General features: G+C 32.9%; 1 long non-coding RNA gene across 1 annotated transcript; it reads left to right on the top strand.

Moving 5' to 3' along the window:
* Positions 1–4,012: 4,012 nt before the first annotated feature.
* On the top strand, positions 4,013–5,164 carry LOC131172465 (uncharacterized). The gene is made up of 2 exons (XR_009142937.1): positions 4,013–4,391; positions 4,971–5,164. It is a non-coding gene; the product is annotated as an uncharacterized LOC131172465 (long non-coding RNA).
* The last annotated feature ends 3,316 nt before the right edge of the window (positions 5,165–8,480 follow it).

Genomic DNA, 8,480 nt, shown 5'->3' with positions numbered 1-8,480 from the left:
ATAAAATTACTGCAGAATCAGTTCTCGAGGTAGTAAGGGTATTATGTAAGCTAAAGGATAAGAATAGAAATCATACGATAAAAGTATGACTGCAATTTCCTGAGTTCCTTTCTAACTTCATATTTTTCAAAACAATAATATAATCTAATTATAATAGTATTAAGAGTAATAAATTAGTGAAGATAAATCATAGAAGGCCAATGGATAAAGAAAGTGCAGAATGAAAGTTTGGACAATTGATTGCAGATGCAATATAATTTAAATGCCAGTGGGAATACTAGCTAGAGTGATCAAAGGACCAAATCTGAGTAGCACAGATATGTGATAACGTGGTAGAGACTCTGGAAGATATAGTTAGCAGGTACAGCTGTCATGTTAGGAAGAAGAATGGAACCAGGGACAGAATAGTCAAGTTCTATTTTGGGTAAGACAAAGGAAATAAATGAAAGGACAATTCAAAGGGCGCATAATAAAAGGAACAAAGTTAAGATATAGGGTAGGCTAAGTGTTATTTTTGGCAAGGTGAATGACAAGGATGGAGAACCCAAAATGGGACCATATTAGCAAGAATAGTGATGGAGGTATGGAATACAATAATAATGAGTAAAAAGTAGAAGGTGTGCGATGATATTGCGGACTATCTAATTAGGCAGAGAAAGAGAAGTTAGTAAGCAGTAAGTTGAATAAAAGTCAATCTAAGGGATCAAATAGGTATGATGAGAGGAAAAGAATGATAGATAATGACACAGAGACTTTAGGTTAGACTTTTGAGATAGTGAGAAGGTAGTTAGAGGTTCGTTATGAATGTCAGGCAAACGTCTTTAGTGTGATCAACAGAATCACTTTGTAGTGAAGCAATAACGACAGGACAATAGTAGGGGTAGAACGAAAAATGACAAGTCTGGGTGGTTATAAATCACTAGAAAGTTCAAGGATCAAATTAATGACCATAGATAAGGGTGGAATTAGTGTTGGAAGAATTTATTAGTGAGAGAAATCTTTCAGGAATCAACAAAAGTTAAGGGCACAATATAAACTATAATAGATATGAATCATAGGTCGAGTATAAGTAAAGTTAATAAATTATAAAATATTATGTCAGGAAGGACAATGGTACGGTAAAGGGTTCATGCAGATGATACCTTATAGGTAGAGCACAATTGTGCTAGGAGATGATGAAATTTGAAGAGAAAGACTAAGAAACATAGGTTAAACGTTATTATATGGACAATTGGGCGTAGTTGAATATAAGAGGATATTTTTCTTTCTTTTCAAGTTTAGCTTGTGCTTTTGATTCTAAAAGGTTATATAAGGAACAGAGACTGAGTCAAGGAGACCTAGTTATTTGAGAGTTTAGTAGGCACCAATTCATATACAATTTCGTGATATGAAAATGATGATGAAATGCGTACCTAGTGTTAAATATGAAATGACGATCAGAATAATGACAGGAGTCAAAAGGAGTTAGCTACCAAGGCTTGCCACCATCTTAAACTATGAGCTAGAGGAAGTACTATTTATGGATGAGTTTCAATAGATGAAATTGTTGCTGGTGGATAATTTGAGGTTGAAGTTTAGAAAGCTATATGCAGTATATGTGATTATATTAAGGAGAATGAACACATGAAGTATTTTGTTTAGAATTAAGGCATGGTATACATTTTCCACAGCTGTGTTAGTTCAGATGGAACTTATAGTTTCAAGGGCTCCTATCCATCCAGGATGAGCAATTTCCTACTGAGGCTGGTGGGGAATGATAATGTTCTGATAGTTAAGTTGGAAAAAGGGAATACCAAAAAAAAAAAATTTTCTATGGTTAATCACAAGTGTTACATAAGGTGAAGAATGTGCTGGTAGGAGTAAATCGTAAGGTTATAATTCTCGAAGTAATAGAACTAGTAATCAAGATAAGACTAAGAAATAAAATGAAAGTTAAAGTTGATGATGGGATGGACATCCTTGAAGGAAAAAGGTGTAAGGGTGAAATAGGATTAAGATTAAGGAATAAGTGGAGCAGGTCGAAAAGATATCAACAATAGCAGAAATAGGAAAAGGAAGTGGATAAGATTCAAACGATAGGAAGAAAGCTCGATAGAGCTAGTTATAATGATGAGGATAAGGAGGAATAGGTATGCTAGGAACACACCAAGAGCTGTTTAAAACAAGTTATTATGAGATGATAGATTAAAGGGGTAGTAGAGCCTCGATCTGAGTGCCAATGTGTCAGAAGTAGGCCATATACTAAAAAGCTAAAGGAAGAAGTCTAGATATTTTCATTCCAGAGAAGGAGTGAGAATTGATAAAGTTGCATGGATTGAGTTGTCAGGGAATATAAACACTTTTGTTACCTAGAAGGAGAGACCCAGTTTACTTTCCAATGTTGATAAATGATACACTTGGCCCTTGGAGGAGACTCTACCTGACTAGTTACATAAGATGGATAAAGGTTGGTCTAAGTACCTTAGTAATGACACAAAAGAGATTAAAAATTTGAAGTATCATGGGAGTGAGGAGATTTATAGGTATTGACCACTGAGGTCATAAGAAGAGTGAAGATCTCGAACAAGATGCCTAGATTAGGTGCTACAGGAAAGCTACTCATAGGATACCATGGAATAAGGAACTTAAGTCATGTTTTGGGGAAACAGAGATTATTGAAACAAAGGGATGAGGACTGAAGTCACTAAGAGACATGTTAGGACGTAATAAAAGTGAGATAAGTGCCAAAGTTGATTAAAGTTATCAGATATCAAGTCGAGAGTAGTGGAGGTATAGTGAATACTTGAGATGTCAGAAAAATGGTCAATGAATAGCCAAGAGATAAAAGCATCTCTAGAAAGAGATGATGACAAATAGGACACTATAGTAGAATCAGAGAGCAGTAGAATGTCATATATAATATACGAGGAGTTTGAAGAATAAATGTTTTACCAATCTCTGCATAGCCGGAGGAGTAATGATTGTACTTGTTCTAATAATCTTCTTTTCCTTATCTCTTGTTTATTCGAAAATTCGAGGACGAATTTTTTTTAAGGGGGGAAGAATGTAACAACCCAAAAAAGTTTAAAAATAATAATAATAATAATATACCATAACCAATAAAAAAAAAATCAAGATTCTACCTACTATGGCCACCGAAATGGAGCTACTGCTCCTTCCCTCTCTGCGTCGTCTTCCACAGCAAGGGGACCCTCGCACCAACGAGCCTCACCAATTGGACATGGACAACAGCTAGCAGGCTATTTTAGTGAGGCACTTTCGGGACAACACCCAACAGCAGCTGAATAGAGGTGGAATCATTCTTTCCGGCGATGCAAAGGGAAGAAGGACCAAAGCTTTTATCTTCCTTCTGCCATTCTAGCCACTTTCCGACCACGTCTCAGCTAGCATTCAACACACGTTAGTCTAAAGAGGAAGATGGCAGCAAGCTTTGCCTATTTTAATGGAGTTCCGACGAGAGAGAGAGAGAGAAGAGAGAGAAAATGGGTATGGCAGTGGCTTTCCGGCCGTTTTTCTTGCGATCCGACCATCGGATTGAAAATTCGAGGCCACCGATGGACTCAGAACGACGAGATCTTCGAGATAGGACTAGTCTCGCTCCGATCGGACACCATTTGAAAAAGGCGATAATCGGACGGTCCATATCGCTTGGTGAGATTTTCGAACTTTTTCGATTCCCAAAAATTTAGAAATAATTTTAGGATAATTATTAACAAAATTTGGACTTTATTTAGGTGCGATCGGATCTAGGATAGCTCACCGGCGTCGGGACCGCATTTTCAGCCAGATCCGGCTGCCCGGCAGCCCATCTCAGAACGTGGTCAATATTACAGTCAATCCTAGCATTTTCAAACGTTTTGGACGCATTCCAGGTGTCAGAATTGGCACAGGTAAACCCGAACTCCAAGTTGCTTATTTTCGACTAATATCGATTTAGAATAAAATTCATAAAATATTCATGGGTGACTAGAAAATTACAATTCATTTTGCAATAGTTTTGTAATATTATTAAGGACCGCGGGGCAAAATTTTAGAATTTTTAGAGCTTGTTTGAGTGGGTTTTTGAAAAATATCAATTATAGGGACTAAAACGTAATTTTTAAGATTTTGAGTATAGTCTGATTTGGAGGGCCCAGGAGGGGCCATGTGATATTAATGAGATGTGATTGTGGAAATTGAGAATTTAGAAGTGTTATTTGAGCCTCTTTGCAGGTTGGGTAGGTCCCAGGTATAGGGGAAACTCTGCCGGATTTCCGGCATGAATTAGGCTGTCTATTGCCTCTTTAGAGTTTTATTTTGAGTTAGTACTAATAAATTTATAATTTAATTATTAGGTGATCGAGATCAACTATTTTCCTGCATCCAGCAGCCACAATAGTCGACGGTGTACTGTGAGTAAAATATTAATTTTAATTGTAATTTCGATATTATTATATGTTCAAGCATGCCCATGCATCACTTATATGCATATATTTATGTAGTTAAACTCTAGGCACGATTTATGTTGCATTCATAACTGTTGATGTGCCATGGATGTTGTTGTGGTAATTTGGAGCAGTGTGCGTGCGTTGGCGTGCGTGTGATGTGGTGTGGACTATGGATAGGACGGGGTAGTCACGGCTTGAGTAATTCGCTGGGACCCGATCCTTCGAGGGGTAGTCACGGCTTGAGTAATTCGCTGGGACCCTCGATTTGGTTATTAAGTGGAAGTCCGAGCTTGAGTAATTCGCTGGCACCAGGTTGGATTTAAGAGAGTCAGATAGGGATCGGCTCCCATATGTTATGATTGATACTACAGGGTGTGTGAGTGCTCCAAATTACCTTTTTGATGTTATGATGTGAAAATGATGTTGATGTTGCATTTCACTCTACAGGGTGCATTAGTTTTAGATAGTTATAGAGATTATGGTTAAAATTGATATTTTACTCTCTGAGTCGAACGCTCACTCCTGTTCACCATATTTTTCCAGGCTACAGGAGGAGACATTTTTCAGAATAACCTGTCCCTTTCCTCTCAGGTTATGAAAAGATTACTTAATTGTATTATTATTCTCTAAATTTGTAATTTAGGACTCCGCATGTGCTAGTAGTAGCATTAAGCCTATCAGAGACTGTATGAATTCAAGTTTTCATATTAATAAATGAAAAGAAAAAAATTTTATGAGTTTTAAATGGTTATAAATGAGGTAATAGGGTTGAGCTGGGCTCCCCTGATTTTAGTTTTCTGAAAAGTTCTGGGCTAAGTTGGCCCAAAATGAAATTATAACAGTTTAATTTAAATTATCTTATATGCATATTGGGTCTAAATTGTGGGCCTGGTTATGGATTTGAGGAATAGTTTGGCTTACTACGGGCCTCGGGGCCTTTAAGCTGGCCCAGGTCCTAGTGCCGGTCCGGCCCATAGGTTGGGTCGTGACATTTTAACATTTATATATTGTGTATATTAATCCAATTTTTTTTGCTATAATATAAACATTACATGTAATATTTTAATTTCCTAAAAAAACTGAAAAAAGTCAATGAAATACAAGTTTATAAAAATTTAAATTACATTATATAATTTATTTTACCTTATTATCTATGAATTGTTTTTTCCAATATCATTGTATAAGGTTCATACAATTTTTTTTAATATTATAATTTTAATCCTTCATTTTTTTTAAGTGAATTTATTAGATTTTTAATACAATTTTCATAATAATTTTCATTGTAGCCATTTTAATTTATATATTATAATTATAAAGAGATATATAGCCAGCAAAAAGAACAATTTTAAAGATTTAGGAGCAATATATAATTATTTTTTATTAATAGGCTATTACTTTTAAATCGAGAGTTATATAACATAATTTCTAGTATACGTAGAATAACTTTTACAACAAAAATCTATTAGGGTAGTACAATTTGTTGTAGGATTAAATTTTCAATTTATATTATTTTTTATTTTAGTTAATAATTTATTCTAAAAAATATCAATATATGAGGATGGTATCTTTTATCGCTCTTTTGTTTGTATTTTAATATATATTATAGATTATAAATAAATTATTTGTTATAGTATTCTATTCAAATTGTACAGAAAGGCTTAATTATTGATGCAAATAAACTAAATAGTTAAATAATTTATTTTTTGAAAAATAATAATCAAAGAATTAATATTGATAAAATTTAGATACGTTACCCATAAAAAATTCCAGGCCATGCATGCCGGACTAGCACGTATACATATATATAGAGTCTGTCATAAAAAGTCGTTCTTCCATTTGCAGTCATTTTTTAATAGTTTTAGCTTATTCATCTTGGGTCATCCATTTTGAACAACATATTTATTGCATTTTCTTTAAACAATTAAAATAAAGGGGATGCCTATTTAAAAATAAATAAATAAATAAATAATAACAAGAAGAAGTTAAGACCTAAGAACTTCTCCATGATAGCATCTTGGCCCAATGGTTGTGGAGCTACTAGCTTTCATTCCCTGCAAAATCCAAAGGAGACTTCAGTGAAAGTTGAAGTGCCCAGTCTTTGTAAAAATGATAATGAACGATTTCTTAGTTGTTTAATTGGGACCGCCACCGAATTCTGACGAATATGGTAAACCTGGACATTTATAAAACAATTTTCAGTCGCTTTCATGAAGAAATAGGCATTAACTTAAAGGAGGATATTTGCCTAAATTTTATATATGACATTATTATTTTATTCCAAACTAATGTGGAAGCATGAAGTTTGCAAGCAGCTAACATTGAAGCTCCGAAATCATAGAGAGAAAATAGATCGGTCTAATTGTATTCCAAAAGTTAGCTCAATGAATGAGATTTATCAAGTCTTAGATATAACACAAATATCTTATCCCAAACTAATATAAGATAATAAATGAAGTAAGAAATTGCTGTAATATTTACATTTTTTTTTTCAATTATTTAGTGTTTTTGCTATTGAGAAGACATGCCCATTCAGGGTTGCGGACGTATATATACTTTTGTCTAATAATAAGCAAGCTCCTAGTTCGGATATCATGAAGGACAAGAATTGAAATGAGTCCCATAATTACAAACTACAACATCCAAGAAACGATGGAAATTGCAGTTTGCAAAGCACATCATAGATTGTGAAATTGATTTAGCTTTCAGGTTGAGCAGTGAATGGTAGAAGTTTTAAATCAAATGAGTTTAAATGACGTAATTTTAGTAAAAAACGACGTAGTATTTAACTATTGATATAGTGAAAAAGGTTCAATATAATTAATTAGTTATAAAGTTAAGGCATAATTTAAGAGTTTACAGAGAAAAAACAGAAAATCATTTTTAGCTAACAGCTGTTTGTAGCCAAATCAAACACTGTCATAATAGTGGAATTATTGTTAAAATGTTGAGAGGGTTTGTGTTAGCAAATATTGTTTGTTGAAATTACTCTGCCATTTGTGCTCACATGTATTGTAGCTTGATGAAGAAGATTAAGCTGTTAGTTCTTTTATATACAAGCATAACTTTGTTTCTTTTTTATCAATCAATCGATGAGAATAAGTTTTTCTCTCAAATCAACAATTGTTTTCCATTATAATTTCTCTTGATATCAAAGTAGGTTGTAAATAATTGAGATATTTTTTTCTTTTCTTTTCTTTTCTTTTCACACAATCAAAGAAAGTTAAAAAAAAAAAAAATCAGCAAGAAAGTGGCACAACCAAACATTAAAACCCGAAATTCAAATGCAGCAAACACTACTAGAGAAGAAGGATCAAATGATATGATCATGTGATCTACTAGTTCTATAGAACCCAGATCATCCTGATATAGTCTTGATTTTAGCTCTGCTGATATGGTTCTATTCGGATTCGATTGAATTGGATATCCAAAAATACTTAATCCAGTTCTATCCCATCACGAACTACATTTTTCTTCAAGAAAGACCAAGAGGTGAGTCTATTTAAAAATAATATTTAATTATTCCTTAGTTAATAAATTACTTTATGAGCCAACAAAATATTCAAGCTTTCTACACTTGTCCAAAAATAATATGTAATATTTAGTTAATCTATTAAATTTTTTTTTATACTCAATTTGATATTTTTAATTCGGATACCGATTTGACAGTTTTTGTTGCTCACCCTAAATAGGGTTGCAAAAATTATTAGTTATTATATAATATAACCACTAATCAGGCATTTGTCTAATAACAAATAAATATATATGAGATTAACGCTTTGATATTAAGAAATTTTAACTTTAAATCCTACTATTATTGGCTTGAATTGATAATATTTCATATTAATGGATCGATTATTTATGTAATTATTTTGCTCGGTACATATAGGTGGAAATAGAATAAAATAAATTTGAGATTAATTATATTTTGAATTATTGTTAATTTATTATATAAAAAAATTTCATATTAAATTCATGTTAATTCACTGATTTTAATTTCTTTTATAAAAAATTAATTTTTATTAATTTTAATTTTTTTTATTATAATTTAAATTG

The sequence above is a fragment of the Hevea brasiliensis genome, chromosome 14, assembly GCF_030052815.1.
Source record: "Hevea brasiliensis isolate MT/VB/25A 57/8 chromosome 14, ASM3005281v1, whole genome shotgun sequence".
Classification (NCBI taxonomy): Eukaryota; Viridiplantae; Streptophyta; class Magnoliopsida; order Malpighiales; family Euphorbiaceae; genus Hevea; species Hevea brasiliensis.
Note: the sequence above shows the minus strand (reverse complement) of the source record. Positions and strands in the feature narration are given on the sequence as shown.